The 19,095-nt window shown below is 42.2% G+C and overlaps 1 long non-coding RNA gene across 3 annotated transcripts in view; it reads right to left on the minus strand.

Moving 5' to 3' along the window:
* The window catches only part of LOC148214371 (uncharacterized), a 30,394-nt gene continuing 11,299 nt past the window's right edge, over positions 1-19,095 (minus strand). The window contains exons 1-4 of one of the 3 annotated variants that reach the window (XR_015798172.1): positions 13,457-15,637; positions 11,978-12,203; positions 8,992-9,187; positions 1-8,453 (exon numbers count right to left, since the gene is read on the minus strand). This is a non-coding gene — a long non-coding RNA (uncharacterized LOC148214371). Of the gene's footprint in view, positions 8,454-8,991; positions 9,188-11,977; positions 12,235-13,456; positions 15,638-19,095 lie in introns of those variants that run through there. The other 2 variants (XR_015798173.1, XR_015798174.1) reach the window with 2 other exon arrangements.

Raw genomic sequence — 19,095 nt, forward strand, 5'->3', positions numbered from 1 at the left:
AGTCATACAAACTTTAATTAAAACTTTAGAACTTACTGCAAACTATAAATAGAATAACTACATGCCCATGAACATATAAATATTCTCAGAAAAAGTGAGCTGTTAATTTCTATCACAGTGAGACTCAAGTTCTTTGTTGAGACAGAGAATGATTATTGGGACTTAAGATATGAAAAGAGGTTCAGTTACATGATTTTGTTTCTGATTTTGCAAACTGCTTGATTGCTGAATAAACTGGGACAAAATGTGGAGTATTCTTGAAGGTTTTCAAACGGAGGCTGAATGGTTCCTATCAAAGGTAAGGTTGCCAAATCTGAGCTGCAAAAATCCAGGTGACCACTAGATGGCAACAAAGAGGATTTTTTGAGTTTTCTGTATTTTTGAAGTTCAGATCTGGTAGCCCTAATTAGGAGCAACAAATTTCCTATCTACAGTGTTTTTCTTTAGCTTCCAATTTTATGATTTTGTTTTGAAGTATCTAGTTCTCTCTTGGTGAAAGAAAGTGTCTCCTCCAATTGCTGCTCTGGATTTTCTTAGAAAGGGGAATAGACCAAGCAGCTGGGACTTGCATCTGCTGGACCTTCTACTCATAGACATTTGTCTGGCTCATATTCTTGGCTCCATCCCAGGTTTCTGAGCTCTGGGCTAGGAAATGTTTGTCCCTCTTTCTCACTCCCCTCCCCATTGAAATGTTTTCAGCATGATATTTTAAGACATGATGGGTGATATGGACAAGCTGCTGCTGCTGCTCTTCTCAATAGAAATGTCACCTTTTCATTTGACTCCTTGCTACTGGGGAAATGGTTAGGATTGGGTGAAATGGCCTTTCAAGCTGGCAAGTACTTTGTCTTTTTGGATAAGCCTCCAACAGTTATGTTTGTTCAACTGGACTTGAGGCTGGCCTAGCCTGGAGACCTTCCACCCTCTTCCTTTTGAAATAATCTGCTGTGGCTCCAGTGCACAGACTTTGCATTCTTCACCCTCCACCATAGCAACTTGTAAAAGCCTTATGTTGCTTTTATCTGGTCCCCTGTTTATATGCACAGTTGTACACACAACCTCTCACTCCTCCTTTTCATCTTCGTATGCAGTCTTTCCTTTCTTCATTTTCTTCGGAGAGATACCAGCACACACACTAAAGTCCCATTTTCCAGGAAGCTTTCTATTTTACTTCTCTGTAGCAGTGTCGGCCCTCTGAGATCCAGATGGCCCCCACTCTGCTCTTCACCCAGGTCTTCAGCGAGGGAGAGGGAGACCCCTCACCTCATTGTGCTTGCCATTTTTTTAAAATATAATTTCTTTGATTGATAGTTGTGAGTCAGAGTCGTTGAGAGTTGGGCTATTATTATTATTATTATTATTATTATTATTATTATTATTATTATTATCTCCTCTCCCCATTTCACATATCCCTCATGGGAACACCCAACAGACACTATCTTTCCAGAGCCTCCCATTGCTAGGCAGCCTGACATATCCCATTGCTAAAATAATTTTCTCTATCCCCAGATTCCTTCATTCTTCATTCTTTTTCCTTCCCTCTCTCCCTCTTCTCTCCCTCCCAGTGTATACTCTTAACTCTTACATAGTCCTTCACATTTTGAGGATGAACATGCCCTGCTGTTACCAGTCAGAGGAGCTGATGCATCAGACCATTTTTCAATTAACTGGCCATTTGCTACAGCACATAATGAAATCAAAGCAATACAAAACAATAAAACTGTAAAGATAAATTGTAGCACTGTTGTAGAAGGACAGCCATGTTAATCTATAGTTACCAAAAATTAAAAACAGTCTGGTTGCACTTTTTAAGGCTAAACATTTTATTAAAAGGCATAAGCTTTCATGAACTGCAGCTCATTTCATCAGATGCATAGAATGGCTTAACTACTTTAGGATGAGGTGGGGAGGGTGGAGGTGGGAAGAGGGGGAATACAGAGTAGTTATGCAATGGAGATTGTATGGGGGTCAAATTATAGGTATGTTATCAACTAACAATTGTAATATGTTAAAAGCCAGCTTTTCTGAGATTCCTGAAATCTTTTGACATATATAAGCTCAGCTGTCTCATGCTCAATTGTGCTGATCTTGTTTGTTTGTTCCAAACTGCTACTTTGAGATCTATAATAGAATATTCTGGGAAGTTAAAATGTTCTGTTATTACTTTGTTTTTATTTTGAGTCCTGATGTCAAATTTGTATCCATTAGTTCTTTTGCACAAAGTCTGGCCTGTATGTTGTAATAGAATCCACAGGGGCATTACTGGCAGATGATAGCATATGTTACATTAGAGGAAGAGCATGTTAAGGCACCTCTAGCCTTGTGTGTGAACCTCCCGGAGCCTGTGATGGTGGTGTTGGTGTAAATGTGGGCAAAGTAGACATCTGGGCTTGTTGCAGGGTCTGGTTCTCACATTAGCATCATTGTCCTGTTGTTTCTAGTTACTTGTGAGAATCTACTTCTGGTTGAGTGGTTGTCTGTATGCAAGTATGGGCCTGCTACCAAGTGCCTGAGAAAGTGCCGTGCCATTGTCCGGTATGGTTTATAGCTTATTAATAATGTGTTTGAGTTGGTGAACTATGATCTATGGCTGATAACCAGTGATGGTCTGTTGTTCTGTTTTTGAGGCCTGTCTTTTCATAGGCCATCCCGGGGAAATGATCTGGCTCTATTCATTTGTATATTGATCTCACTGGTGGGTAGATCAGTCTCCTAAATACCTGGTTTAATTTCATCAGTTGAACATCTTTGTCAGAACAAACGAATTGCAACAGAGGTCCTGACTATAGACAATAGCATCCTGTTGTTAGATTGGTGTAGATCCCCCTTCCTCTGTGACCCACCCATTCATGCTGGGATGAAGGAAGCCAACTGTTTCCTTCTGTAAGGGTGGGACATATTCAATTACCCCACAGGTCTTGCCTCTCTGCCCCCATGTCTGCTTCATCCCCTGCCACAGATGCCTTTCCATTAACCACTCTTCATCTTCAATAAATGCTTGTCAGTAGGGGTGGGGAAGTTCCTTTTAGCCACAAAGAAAAGAATTGCTGGACATCAAACATGTTTAGCAACACATCCAACTTAGCTCCAGAAATAGGGAAGTGAAAGAATGAGGAGTTGTTGTGGAAAGGGATTCCTTTAGATACACATGGGTTGCAGGAGGGGAATGCTTGCTAGATCTCCACACATCTTATTTTGCACGACCATAATGTTTTTAAGCATTGCTATGATGTTTGAGTATGTGCATCTGATTGTACCATACTTAACTTCTAGCCTGGGTGACCTCCTGGATTTAGCAAAAGAGTTAAGGGCATGGCTCTTTAGCAAACATAAGCTCTGTTATGACTTAAAAAAAAAAAGACCCACATTGCAACCTGCCATTGTCTTATGCAGAATTAATCCTGCAGATGTCCCTTGGGGCAGGCCCTAAGAACCCTGGCTGGCATCTTAGAAAAGAGGCAGAAGGATCTGACAGCAAGAGCAGGAAGAAAGACAAGGAGGAAAAAGACAGGAGGAGGAGGAGGAGGAGGAAGGGATTGGCCATGGCCCCATCTGGAGGTCAAGCATTTGTAATCAAACTCCAGGAATGTGTTGGAGGATTAGTCGGACCTCCTGGAGGAGTGTGCCTATCAGTGGGTTATCATCAAGCAGGGGATACTGTTCTCATGAGTAGGCCTGAGCGGTATTCAAATAACTTCTGAGAATGCCCACTTATGGCATGTTATTTGTTTGTGGAAGGCCTACCTGTGCAATGTTATACAGTATAATCCAGGAAGGCTGGATAAAGAAGATAAAGAAACTATGAGGAAGGGCTCCTGGAGAAGAGGAGCAAATACTTCCCATAAGGGGAGTCCTTTGTTAGATGATTCACATGTAAAAGTGGAGGGTTCATGCACCCTGTCAATGTTTGCACAATACACTTAGTTTAATTAGAGTTAACCTATTTTCTCAGCTCACCCAGTACATTGAATCCTAAACAAACCAAATGGACTAGGTTCACACAGTGCACTAAGCCCTAACCTATCCATAATTAACACTAATCAAGCTTAGTATGTTGTACAAATGCAACTGCTGCATCTTTAAATGGCTTGATTAAATGCTTTGTATAAAGACAGGTGCCCAGTAGTGACATGGGAGCCCTCTCTGCATGGTGCAGAAAGCAATCACGTCATGCATGGGGGTGCCTATGGCTAGTGTGAACATGCAGGCAGGGCCAGTCTTGAGCTGGTACCCATGGCTAGGCACACATATGAATTATCCTATGGAGGTTTGATGAACCAGCATGAGAGGATCCAATGTTTCAGTGGCTATATATCAATCTCCTGCCATCTTCCCATTTCACAATGCAAGAGAAATGCAAGGAAATTGGCCAGTATAGAAACACTTGATAGCCTTCTTAAGGCAGCAGCTGCCGGATTCATAGACCTAAGGAGAATCTCAGAGGAAAAGGATAAGGAAACCCTCTAAGAATAGGAGGAAGCACAAGAAAAGGAATCCTCGTGGGCTGATGGTGGAGGGGAGAAATGACAATACCTGATGACAATACAATCACTCACGTTAAGTCATCAATATTGTGCTTAAAAAGTGGTAATATGCCCCATCTGTATAAATATAGCTGTGTCAGGCACACATAAGTATAATAGGGTGATGGAATTAAGGCAGGGGTGAGCAACCTGTGGCCCCAAGCCCCCTTTTTGCAGTCCTTGTAGCTTTCTGACTGGCTCCTGAAAACAGACAGCATAATTTCCTGCCTTTTGAAGTGGGAAACGGATGCAAACAGATGCCTCAAACAGGCATATTGTAGCTAAAAAAAACAAAGAAACCCTACAAAATTTTCCAAGACCTTGCCACTTGTATGTGACCCCATCCACTTTCTGGCCCTTAACCCTTTCTCCCCCAAGCTGTTAAGGATGGCCTTTGACCACCAAAAATTTGCTATTCTTGGAACCATGCCCAAGATATCTGGAAAAGATGGATTTGAAGGAGAGATTTGAAAGAAATAAGAAAAGTGTCCTTGTACACGCATTTGAAGAGATAGTTCCAGAGGCTGCAAGGGGGAAAAATGTCTACATAACTTTAGTGCAGTGTTTCTCAACCTTGGGAACTTTAAGATGTGTGGACTTCAGCTCCCAGAATTCCCTAGCCAGCCATTCTTTAGGGAGTCACATGATATCTACAGTATTTTGCACCTCTGATTCTGTTCCTGTTAGTGTGAGAATAGGAGCTCTAACATGTACAGATATCCCAGCCCTCTATCTTCTGTAAGCCCATCCCTGCCATTGGTTTCCCTGGATTTCATCATAGTTAAATGACCTACAATGTTTACTTGATCAGTGGGAGAAAAAGAATGAGAGGGCCACCATCTATCTTCAGGTAATGCAGTTGCACGCATAATGTTTGCACTATTCCAGGATCATCTCCATGCCTGTGATCACATGACATTGTCCCTGTTCAGCAACTGAGGTGACTTATTTCTGGCTTAGAAATAATGCAACTAAAGCCATTATGAGGCTCATTTTCCATCTATATCACAGGAACTATGTGGAACTTGGGGGTTGGCCATATTCCCATTGGTGGGAATTTCAGACTTCTGGATACTGAGCCATGGCATTATTACAGTATATTTTTACCATTCACCACTGAATAAAATTGTGAGCAGAGAACATCACTTCAAGAACATAAGTGCCATGTTGGATTAGACTTATGACTCATAGATGTATTCACATAATACATCTTATCAAATGATGCTTATCAAATTAACTCATTTTCTGGATTCCAACAATACATTGATCCATAAAGTAATCAAACAAGTTGGGTCTGCACAACATGTGAGTCCACAGAAACACTGCCCAAGGCTAACACTAACCAAATTTAGTATGCTCAAATGCATCTGCTAGGGTTTTAGTTAATCACATTGGATGAATGCAGCCATGAACCCAGCATCTTATTTTTCCCAATGGCCAACCAGAAACTATTCTCCCCTTTTAGCAATTCAGTCACAGGCTCCCTCTGAACCTGTAAGTTGCAAATTTCCATCCCAGCTAATAGCCACTGAGAAAACCCTTATCCTCCATGAATTTGTCTCATTCCCTTTAAAGTCATCTATGCTCAGTTATTGCCTCATGTTGTGGCAGAAAAATCTTCAATTTAATTATGTGTTATTTACAGCTATTCCTTTTATTTATCTTGTATCTTCCACCATTAACTTATTTGAATGACCCAAAGTTCTACTAGTGTGAGAAAAGGAAATAAATCTACTTCTGTGTCCTTCATTTTTTATTACAGAATCACGGGAATGACCGAATATCCTCCTATCCCCATGATGCTGGCCTTGACTTTTTCCTAGGCCATGATGAAGTTTGATCTTGCTAATTTCCATACCATAAAACACGCTAACTACAAAACATAAATATAACAGCAAAGATTATCAGAAGGACGATTCACTGTTGTGCTCTCAGCTCTATCTACCAGTACACTAAGGTCCAGGTTCTGTTAAAGTATGCTAGTGCAGAAAAGCTCTGAATCTGTTTTGTCTATAATGTGGGTAATTTGTAAACTGCTATAATGTCTCCTTTCTCTCCACCTTTAGAAGCTTGTTCTCTATACTATATTTGGTTTTGTCCCCTAGATTCAAAATGCTACCCACAACTTCTAGCCTTCTAAGTTTCAATCATATCATATTCTCATCTGCATAGCCACCTTAGCTCCCAAAATAAAAGAAAAAAGAACATGGCATTCTATGCCTTCTCCTAAAATGGAAGGAAGGACACAACCTGGACTGATTTTCTACAAATAATTTCTTGACCATGAGCCGAAAACTGAGGCTTTCCAAATGTTGCTGAACTACAACTCCCAACATTCTTTGTCCATATTGGCTTGGGCTCTTGAGAACTGTATGTCAGCACTATCTGAAAGGCCATAACTATGTATGAAAATTGTTATCATAATGAGATAATATTGATCATTTATTGTGGACTGGGTTTCATAGGTACCTAGAGTAGTTTAAGACTTTGATTATACTATGCGTGTTACATGCAGTGGGATCCAAGAGCAGATCGCCTATAGCTCAGAGGAAGACCATCATTGCAATCACCAAATGCAGGGAACAGTGATAAACTCCAGTTGCCAAGAACAATTGGAGCCTTCTCCCAGACCATCCATTGTCAAATATTATTCAAGACAGTGTAGAAGTGTCTTGAAGAAGTGTCTTGAAGAAGTGTAGGTATTTTTAAAATATTTGTAGATGCCATATAGAGTCAGTGGTCCTGATTACATGGCATGTTTAAAAAGATAAGAGGGAAGGTATGTTATGTAAATTCCAAATCCAGCCTATTATCATTCAGAGGGGTTTAGATTTAACCATTTGTTTGGACTAAACTAACACTGTTCCCTAGAGAAGTAACTCCCCCCAATTTCATGAAAACTATGTAATTGGGGTTAACTTTCCCTTCCAATATATGTGATCACTATGAAGTCCTAAAAGAACCCTGTGAATATCTCCCTAGATGGGACTTCTCTAGCCATTCCATCTTAGTTTCTGTTTCAGTTTTTAACCCTCCCTCACAGCAACACAATACATGGGAAAGGGACAACAATCAGGTAAGCAGATATACCCCCACACCTGCCAGCAGCTGTACATTTTAAAACAACAGCAGTAATAATTTATTGATTTCATTCTGGAGAGAATTGTAAAAAGCAGAAAGTGAGGAGAGAAGTAACAGCTTTTGGTGGCCTCATGGATTGAAAATATGGCCATCAACTGACTGACTGTGTTATCTGTGATGATCTTTGGTGCCAGCACAGAAAGGTGAGTCAACTGACTAGGGAAAGGGCACAGTAGGTCAACTGTATCATGTAGACAGGGTCAAAGGCTACATTTGCCAACCTGGTTTTTCAATTAACTTATTATTTTGGTTTGAACAATCCATGGAGCTGTAAACTAACTATATAGGCTGGATTCACTTAGCCCACTACCAGTAACCAAGCATAATATGTTGTATGTGGCAGGTCTTTACCTGCTCTGGTTAAACATTTTGTATGAATACCACCACACACAGCTCAAGGTCTCAGTGCTCCTTTCTGTACTTTGCTTCCAGGGTGTCATGTTGCCTTACCCTGTACAAAGCGAGACCCTTGCTCTGGAAAGAATTGAAGCCACCCAGAGAATGCCAGCCGTCTCCTGCTCAGATGACACCAGGCTGCTGCTGCTGCTGCTGCTGCTGCTGCTGCTGCAGAAAGGGCCTCTGTCAGGCCCAAATCTTGCCCAGAGTCAACATTGGAGAAACAACTTTTGCATCCATAGCAGCGGCTTGCGCTGTGACATGCCATTTTCAGGAAATCCAGGGCTCCAGTTTCCCCTAAGGACTGCCAGGGGGTTGCTGGCAGTTTAGATGTGGAATATTTGAAGCACTAGCTGAAAGCTCCAAAACTGCTTTTCATGGTGGAGTGTTGAGCTGAAAGAGGAAAGAGCATGTTTAAGCAATCCATACCTCATTTAGAAGACCTTAATCCAACCAGGAACTCTTTGAGCCTTTCAAGACACCACTATGAGCTTTGCCTATAGAGGAAGATCTGTAAAATATTCACCCACCAAGTGCAGCATTCCTAGAGACGTGCATCCTGCAGACATGAATCCCGCTAGCTATAATATGAACAGTTGTTAATATTAACTTAACACCATCAACTTATGCGGATTCAGACATTCATAAGCAAGGGGGGGGGATCAAATCCACTCCATGGTGCTTGCAATCTAAATTTGGGGAGCTGGAGAAATAACAGCATGTGGAATTTAATTATTTATTTGTTTATTCCATTAATAAGCTGCCTCAATTCTCCAAGGGACTCTAGGCAGCATACAACATTAAAAACACAAATAGAATAAACAATAAGGGCAGTAAGGATAATATATATTACTATACTGGGAAGAAAACACTATACAGCATCAAAGAATAAAAATACCAGTATTAGTGCAGGATACCAAATTGCCCTCACCTGAAACAGCCACCTTTTAAGTGCTTTTCTGAAGGACAACAAAGTCAGGGGACATGTGGACTTTGGTGGGGATATCATCCCACAGGCAGGGCTGGTCACAGAAAAGGCATGTCTCCAAAATCCCACAAGATGATATAATTTTAAGGACGGGAACTCAAGCTTGCCCACTTGGCTCTAATAGGACAGGCAGATGTAACTGGACGAAAGAAGAAGAAACAAGAGCTAATAAGAATTAATTTATTTGAGAAACAAGAGCTAATAAGAGTTGAATAGTAGCCATTGTGGTTTGAATTGTTTCACTGGAGGATGAAGACAAACAGGTAGAGTGAAACTAGTTGTGTTCCTGCAACACACTTAGTAAAGGTGTACTATAGCAGTTCATTCATACAACACTACCTTGATTAATACTAGCTTGCTTATTTATTTATTTATTTATTTATTTATTTATTTATTTATGTGGCTTAGAATGTCATGTGAATTTCATTGGTTAGGCTATGGGTAAATGTATGCATGTGAGCCCATTGTTAATTCTGTAATGAGGTTAAGAGTTTTACATGAATGCAATCTGAAAAGCTTTCCAGCAAGGGTGAATCATGAGGTTTCAAGGCATCAGCATTTCAGTGTTCTGCAGACATTTAGAGGCAGAAAAGGCACTGAGGGTGAAGAAGTGATACTGTTTCAGAGATAAACCTTTTCCTGACCCGTTACTCACTCACTCACTCACTCACTCGCTTGCTTGGTTCTTTCAGAGTTATTTTTCTGCCTGTCTCCTCATAGATGGTGCATTTCAGCTCTAGTGCACACATCCCGGAAAATGAGAATCAAGCCCTTCTCCTCCTTTGGAGTGGGCCCAGGTACAGTGTAAATTTGAGCAGTGTTGGTGCACTTCGTCAAATCACCCTGTACAAGCACTTTCCAAAATGGAACCTTGGTGCTGATGAGAGTTCATGAGATGGTCATTATAAAGAACTCAGTATTCAAGAGGCTGATGCTGTTATGAACAGACCTTTTTTAACAGAAGAAAACAAGCCACATCTCTTCTCCGAAAATTGGATCTTGGACCATGCTGCTGTTATTATTTCATTTTTTCGATTATGCAGCACCAAATGTGTCTGTTGCTTCTCTGCCATCAAGGTCTTACCCAAATATAAATGACTCTGAAAAATTGCCTCTTGACTATTTTAACCAGTGAAAGGCATTTGGCTGCAAGCCAGTCTGAACAGTGTGTTATCTCGCTCAGCTGTTTTCCAATAAAGTCCCCAGCTTAGCCCTAGGACTTCAGTTTACAGAGCCCCCTTAGCAATAACAGATGAGGAAGAGTGGCCTTGAATCAGAATCTTTCTGATGCCTCTGAGGGCCCCTCTCATTCCTACTTGACTAACTGCCTAACTGATGAGCCTGGAATGCCACCAAGGTTTCAGGAAAAAATTCCCTCTGCAACTGATAAGAGCCTTTAAATTTAGGAAAGGAAACATTGGTGGATGTTATTTATTTATTTAGCACATTTATATAACTGCCCATCTCACAGAATGTGACTCTGGGCAGCGTGCAACCACAATAACAACTGAAACAATATAAGGATAATTAAAACACTAAACACAAATAAAAAAATGAAAACTTAAAAAAAACCAAGTTTGCAGGAGAATAACCATCACCTAACGTAGTAAAACCACCTCACAGGCTCCCCATGAGATCCCCAAGGTGGCTGGAAAAAACATGTTTTAAGGGCTTTCCGGAAGGCTAACAGGGATGGGGTGAACCGCACCTTGGGGGGAATCATGTTCCAGAGGGTGGGGGCCACAGCAGAAAATGCACGCTGCCTGGGTCCCACCAGATGGAGCTCCTTAGCAGTTGGGACCCCCAACATACCCCTCCTGCTGGACCTGATGGGACGGGTAGATGTGATTGGGAAGAGGCAGTCCCTCAGACAACTTGGTCCCATGCCATGTAGGGCTGGATGACTTTGTCTGCAACTTAGAGCTAAACTACAACAATCTGTGAGAGTTGCATTTGGCCTTTGAACAGCATCCGAGGCCATAGTCTAACAAATGGATGAGGGGAAAAGAATTACAGGTAGTCCCCAGTTTAAGAACAAGTTCTGTTCCCAAGGTCTGTCCTTAAGTTGAATCTGCATGTAAACTGGAACAGTATTATTGTATAACACTGTATAAGTAGTACATATTGTGTAATTAACTCGAACCATTGTGTATTTAACTCAACTTTTGTTACAATAGGCTCCATTCTTAACTATGGGTAGTCTGTAAACCGGGCATTCTTAACCTGGGGACTACTTGTAATTTACTTTAAAGTATAAATTAAATCAGACAGCGGCTCTGTTTGCAAAACCTACATGGCTCTTGTACAAACCCATTTTCTAGATAGGCACAGTGCACTGAATCATAAACTCACTAATAGGTTGGGCTTGCATCACCTGTTAAGCCACGTAAGAATTAACAGAGCTTGATAATGCTTGAATACAGTCATTAGGTCCTGAACTGATACAGTAAAATGTGTTGTGTGAACACTAGGGCTACCAGATCTGGGCTACAAACATCTGATGACTGCTAGATGGCAGCAAATAATTGGTTTCTCCACCTTTCAGTTGCCATCTAGTGGTCCTCCAGATCTTTGCTGCCCAGATCTGGTAGCACTGAATACCTCCTTTAGCCAAACCTAGGGAGCGGTATTTGCACAAAGGTGCAAAGTTTTTTTTAGTTTCCATCTTTTTTCTTCTCCCGGTTTAGCAAACACAACCCATTTAGTTTATGGTTTGCTGTTAACTTGCAAATCCAAAAGATGGGTTAATTCAGTAATCAGATTAATCATGCTGTGTGAATACAGCCAGCCAGTAAACTTGACTGCTTGCCATCTAATGGCTTTCTCTTTCTGCCCCATTAAAAATACAATATGGCAGCAGCATTTTGAATGACTTCAGATGCTATATCTAAGGCTTTTAGGGGTCATCTGTGGCTCTTAGATTGTATACCTTTGATTGAATATATAGTTTACTCCTTATTCCATCAGTTGAATTTTGAAGCTGTAGTTGCCCAGGAATGCAGGACCTCCATGAAATCTTGCGGCACAAGTCTGACATCCATTATAACCATTTCCTGAGCTGATGGCCAAATGAATGATACCTCTTACCACATGTGCAGGCCAAGCTTCTTCCACACTTCAGCTTTCCATAAACTGGTTGATGGTTTTCATGGAAACTGGAAGGAGCAGTAAAGGGAAGGAGCAGAGCTGTTGAAGGAGCAGAGCTGTTGAATTCTGTAGAATTTCAGGAAAAACATTGAACACCCATACTTGATATAACTCCTACTGAATGCCCAGGACTGGAGCAGGCAAGCACCCGCTTTCCTGATGCTTTGGAACTCCACTCCCATCAGCCCAAATACCATAGCCAATACAAAGGACTGTGGGAATTGTAGGTTCAAAGCATCTAGAGGACAACAGGTTGCCTAATCTGGGCCAAAGCCCCGAAGTGCGGCTTTAAATGCTAAATGAAATAACAGTTTGGAATATCTTTGGATTCAGTGGCTAAACATTAATTCTGATGCACCAAATAATTCTTATTACTGTAAGGCAGTGCTTTGCAACCTCAACAACTTTAAGCTGGGTAGACATCAGCTCCCAGAACACGGCTGTAAGGAAGAAGACCTAGCTAAGTTAGTGAAGCAGAATCTATCCTGAGGATACTAGAAGTTGTAGTACTAGAAGAAGAAGTACTAGAAGATACTAGGGTGACAACAAATATGAGTGAAGCCATTCTTCTATGCTGTGGATTCTCTGGAACAGCTGGTTGCTTTCCCTGCTGGAGAAAAAGCGCTGGACTGGATGGTCAGATCCAACAGGTTGGCTCTTATCTAGATCAGTGTTTCTCAACCTTGACAACTTTAAGATGTGTGGACTTCAACTCCCAGGGTTCCCTAGCCAGCTGGCTGGGGAACCCTGGGAGTTGAAGTCCACACATCTTAAAGTTGTCAAGGTTGAGAAACACTGATCTAGAGGCTAATCATCCAAGGATTGGCCAAGCTTCTCGCCTGACCCTTTTCCTGATTTTCCCTAAGTTGTCAGACAGCCTGGCCCTGTGCTTTGAGGCACTAGCCTCCTTACTTCAAGCCCATCAAAAATGAAAATATTTTCCTATTCCATCTTTCCCTGACATTTTCATCAAAATACTATTATCATGTTTTATGCTAACATTTCCAGGCGGGAAACATAAGTGTTTCCCCAGTTTAGAGGAACTAAGACTGAACACTGCCTTAACCCTCGGCTCGTGTAACCCTTGCAGCATCCCACTGCAGAATTGCCATAGCTCTTGGCCAGCAGCATGGGCAGTAATTGTCCCTTTAAGGCTCCCTGCCCTACCTGACTTTTAATGAGTCTTTTAATTAGGAAATAAACAAATAAGCTCACATGCAGCAAAGCAAAACACCAGTCTCTGGCGCCAATGCAACAGTACCTTTGGGTTCCACTGAATTCTTACTGGGATGACGGAAAGTACCTTCTGTGGTTGGTTTCCTTTCTGGCAAATATGGGCTTGGTGATGACTGCCCATCCTAACAGCTATTTTTAGAACAAACCATATATAAGTGTGTCCTCTAAATGCCCCTGACATTCCCAAGGTGTCCTCACCCCCCAAAACTGTGTACCCTAGCCTTAGGAGCACGTAGTACCAGGACATTGGACTTCAAGTGGTTGGCATGTATGCAATTATTTTGGCCTCCTGCATGACAAAATCAATGTTTTCTCTTCATATTTAATTTGATTTTCATCATGGAATGGAAATAGCCTCTTCCCTGGAGATGAGGCAAGAGGGCATAAAGACAGATTGGGCTTCACAGAAAGGAAGATGCCCAAGCAGCAGGATCTCCCCACAACCCTTTTCTGAAAGGAAAACATGATTCACAACCACCCCCTGGGACTCTTACAGCTGCAGCCAAAAGATGTTTTGGAGTGTACAACACAGGGGTATTTTTAGCTTCATAGCTAAAACTGCAGGGCAGCAGTAAAACAGAGAGTGCCATAACCCCCGCTGTGTTGCAGTCACAAGCCAAACTTAGGGGAAGATGCAGAGCTGCCTCATACAGAGATCCTTCTCCTCCCAACTTTATATTGCAGGCAAGGATATCAGCAGTGCTAAAGTTTTAACTATGGAAGAAAAGGATACACTTTCCCTAACAGCTTTGGGCACTTAATGCAGTGGAAAATTGCATCTTTCAAGTGACAGAAGCATCAGTGTCTGGAAGATTCTTGCTCCAGCACCCAAGTTTCCTATATATTATGGCATCTCAACTTCCAAGCTGTCCTTCAATGAGCTACTTCAAGGTGAGGTCTCATCTTTTCATACAGGCCAAAATAGTTTGCTTCAAGCAGCATCTTCTGCGACCCCACAGACAACCAACACTACAAATAGGATCCCACATCCGCAAATCTTTAGAGTTGCATCTCCTGCCTATAAAGTGATGGACCACCCCCTTGAGAACATCTTGCAGGTCCTTGAAGGCATTTGCAGATGCTGTAATTCCTCAAGTGTCTGAGGGGACAGCCTGGCAGCCAAGGTCTACTTTTAGGAAATGGAGCAGAGCTAGAATATAGTCACAACACACACTGAACCATTCCTAGGAGGTGCTAACACTTGAACCATGCTCTGGATCCTGATGGTCTTAGCATTTAGAAATGAATCCTTGGCTATGCCTCTACTGGTCTTCCCCATAAGTTGCCTAATTTCTGCCCAAACTGGGTCCATGGAAACAAGATAAAAGGAAGTTGTTTTTGGTTCTGCCCCAAATGTGTAGCTGATGCATGGCGTCTGCTTTTTAGTCCTACATTTTATGCATGCCTATAAGCCCTTGTTTCTTTTCACAGTATCACATGCTCTAAGGAAACTGGATTCCAAAATTCAGGCTGAAATTAGAGGATGATGCTGAGAATAAAGGTTACCAGCCTCTTGACTGCTCCGCCTTTAGTCTCAGTGATGCTTTTTTTCATTTTTATTTATTATAACATTTACATCCTCTCTTCAAAAAATATTTTTTGAAACATAGCTCTTTTCCCATCTCTTGATCTCCCAGCCTGAATTCTCCTAATAATATAAGTATCAGCGTCTCTTACTATGGCAGGATCTGTTTAAAAAAAAAAAAATTGGCAACTCCATAAAAGAAAACTCTCCTTTAGGATAGCTAAGCACTGATTTTCCATGACATGAACAGTGCAGAGCAGAGCCATATCCCTTCCCTTCCTACAGAAGATAAACTGTCTCTCTTGTGAGATTATCCTGCCAAAGAGGCCATGAGAAATGCTGCAGGGAGAAGTGGAAAATGTGAGCCGGCTTGTGGAAGAAGAGAGCACCAGCTACCAGATAGCTCTCACACAGCAACACCAGAAAGAGAGAACCTGCTGGCCATCTTCCTAAGAGCAGGTCAGAGTGAGAAGGAACTCTTTTTCCATGCCAGAGGAATTAACCCTTCTTCATATCTTTGCCACCTTTGTTTTGCCACCATTCTTTGGAAGAGGCAGGGAGGGCAGCCCAGAAGCTTCTGTGCACCAAAGCTTTTGACCTAAGATGGGGAGAGCGCCAGCCTTAATCGGCTTAATTCCCGTACAAACCTAGACGACACTGGTTTGGACTGAGTGGGGAATCTTATAACAGAGGATGTGTACCCTCTCTCTTACACACAGTTTTCACCTCTGTTAACTGCTCCCCATGTTACCCACTCCAAATAACCGAAGCCTCACACGCTGCTTAGATAGCATCAAACAGCACCTTGGGTGGCACACATTCATTTATTTATTTATATTTCAAACTTAGTCACCGCGCATCTCACTCAAAGAGCGACTCTGGGCGGTTTACAATAAAACCACAATCAATACAGATTAAAATACAATAAAAACAATGTACATAAATAAATAATGTCTTCCATTGGGAAGTGATGCTTGTTACTTTCCCATACACAATGTGAAAGAATATGGGATGTCACAAAATGAATAGCTTGTTGAGTAAATAGGATCTAAATAACATGAATAACATGAGATTGGCGTCCTTTCAGCGTAACCTCCCTTCTGCTTTCATCATCACAATTTCTTCTAAGCAGCTTCAAAAACCCAGACTGGCCGACAGAGTTCTTGTCTGCCTTCAGCCTTGGGTTGCTTTTCACAGCCATGAGGAAATTAGGAAGGAACTTTTAAAAAGCTGGAGGAGGGAAGCAGACACAATTGTGAATGACATAAAATAATAAGCAAGACCTTTTTTTGTTCTTATTCAGTGGATGGGCAAAGAGTTTGTACAAGCAAAAGGAGAGCTGAAGCCTACAAAAACAATAGTAAACCCTTCCCAGCTTCGGAAAGGATATAACATAGTCAACCTTTGGGCAATAGTCATTAACAGAGACCATTTCCTGAGGACAAGTTATAGGCTGAATGAATTTGGGAATATATGAAAAGTGGGACTTTGAGATGGATGGATGGATGGATGGATGGATGGATGGATGGAAGGAAGGAAGGAAGGAAGGAAGGATCCTTTCTTTTATCAAAACCTTACTCTTGGGGCATTTAAAGCATGCTTGAGCATGATGCTTCTTCCTTGCTTTGTTTTCTTAACAGTTTTTCCCTGTCCTGCCAACTAAGAGGCTAAAAATAGGAGCTCTCAGAGGCAGGAATGTGTCTCACTCTGTAGGCTAAATGCAAGGTATGTCTTCCCCTAGCCTTCACTTTTATCTAGGTTTGGGGCCAAGCTTCCAGTTGAGGCTACTAGAAACTAACCTCCCTTCCACCAGTAGTTATTGAAAATCTGCTCTTTATTTACCTATCAGGAAAGCTGGAATCCAGGTCAACAATCATAAAATAATTCACTAATTTCTGTACAAAAGGAGCTATGGCATCCGTTCCTCCTACTTCTGTGTAGTTCTGCAAAATCCTTTTCTCTCTGGCCAAAAAAGCCTATTCACCTATCCTTCTCAGTGTTCAAACTTGAGGTCATCCGTTGAAACTAAATGCAGGGACATAATTAAACTGTGGGACTCACTGCCAGCAATGTGGCGATGGCAGCCAATTTGGGTAGTTTTAAAAAGGGACTGGAGAGGTTCATGGAGTATCAGACTATCAGTGACTACTAATATTAATGTTTGCTTACAACTTCCTGAACCTCAGGCAACATGCTTTAAATACTGGTTGCTGGGACGCTACAGTGGACGGGTGCTGTGATTATCCTCCAGACTTCTGAGTTCTCTCCGTGCATCCAGTTGGCCTCTGCGTGATACAGGATGCTGGATAGATGGACTTACGGTGTTATCCAGCAGGGCTTTCCTTACCTGGAGGAATGCAGTAGATATATTCCACTGAGCACCTTTCTCACTTTTTAAAATTGCTTAACAAGATCCTCAGAATGAATGCTTGGGAAGCTGGTTTCTGAGCAGCCACTCTTCCAGCAAGATGGGCTAATCGGAAGGCCTTACCACCCAGAGTAAGAAGGACAGGGTTAGGGAAATGAACACTAAGCTGCAATGATTGGTAAGGAAATGACTGTTAAAGAAAACAGATGAGGATAAAGCTGTTGGGAACCAGTGGATGTGGGGCATTTTCACCAGAGCCCGCTTATGTTCCCATGACTTAAAATTCTTCAGCAGCCAAGACAATTAACATTTGACTCAGCTGCAACACACAAGGAAATGTTGCAAAGAGATTTCCGTGGTGTTAATGCTGGACGAGCGAAGTACGTTGCTTCCCACTGATAAGAATTATTCTTGCTTCATCCTGCCCTCAGCTGACCCCCCCCATTTCTCCATGCTTTCTAAACAGAGTGACTCTCCGCCCCCCCTTAAAAAAAATGGGCAATTACAAAGTGGGCTAACTGTCAATTTTTGCCTTCTCTCATTGGTCAGATGGGGAAGGTGCTGGTTGGTTAACAGGGAACGCTAAGTGTGAGGATAGAAACAGTGAGGACATTCTCAGGATGGTGTGGAAATGCTTCTGAGGGTAGGAGGATGAAAGCCACTGGAAGTGCCCCAGATTAATACTTACCTGAATTTCAATCTCTGTGCTTTCTGCATCCTCAGCAATCTATTAAAGGAGATTCAGCAAGTGGGGGTGGGCTGGCATTTACCATCCAATGGCTACTCACCTTGGAATTAGCAATGCCTGACACTATCAGGGATAGGATGAGCTTTGGAACAGAGAAAGCATCAGATATGAGATTTTCTAGAAAATAAATCTTGTTTGTTCATATTTATTCTACCAAGGCTATGTGGGAATTTCTAAGTACGTTGGAAATGAGTGTTTTGCAGCAGACTGGGTTTCAGGGAGAGGAGTGAAGAACAGTTACCATTCCCAGTAAGCATAATCCTTCTTGATGAGTCCCCTTTTTTAGCCGACAGACCACTAAATGCAACTGCCAGAGGGTTTCTGAACCCTTCCCTGTGTTGGTTTGATTGCTCTATTTTTAGAAACTGCTTCTCCTTCTCTTTTCCAATTTGTTCACTTTTTGTTTCTGCCCTTCTGTCATTTTGCCATGGCTGTGGTGCTTGTTTTTTCCTGACTCTTGAGTGAGTGTCCCCAACAAGATAGGCAGCTAACAAAAAAGATTTTTCAAGAACCCTCCTGCCACAGGAGTACCCAACCCCCTTCATTTCCATCCCAAGAGAGGATACTGTGGGATGTGGCTAGTATGAGAAGGGGGGGGGCATTACCCTGCCTCCTCCTTTTCCCAGTGCATCTGGGAAAAGGCCATGGTTCAGCACGGCCACTTGAGGATCCTGGGACCCAGCTTGGTTTCCCTGACAGTTCCCTGAGGACAAGTGGCCTTCTTCCTTCTCCAATGAAAGCCACACTCCATGCTTTTCCCCTCTCTATCTTCTGGGAACCTTCTGAACACCTACAGTTGTTATCTTGGAACACACGGCACCATGCACGCCTCATCATTCCTGCCTGCTCTACGTAAGGCTCTGGCAGGAACAAGATAAGTGTCAGGATGCAGGGAGGCAAACAGAGCATCACTCCAAAGGGCCCGATTGCAAGACAAAGCCAGCAGTGGCAGTGACCTAATGGTTTTCCTCCTTAATTGCTATCTGTTGCATGCTGCAGGACACCACCCGGAAAGGAGGATAC

The sequence above is a fragment of the Python bivittatus genome, unplaced genomic scaffold (genome assembly GCF_059951505.1).
Source record: "Python bivittatus isolate LINGU-HERP-01145 unplaced genomic scaffold, Pbiv_v1 ctg000690_np1212, whole genome shotgun sequence".
Taxonomy (NCBI): domain Eukaryota; kingdom Metazoa; phylum Chordata; class Lepidosauria; order Squamata; family Pythonidae; genus Python; species Python bivittatus.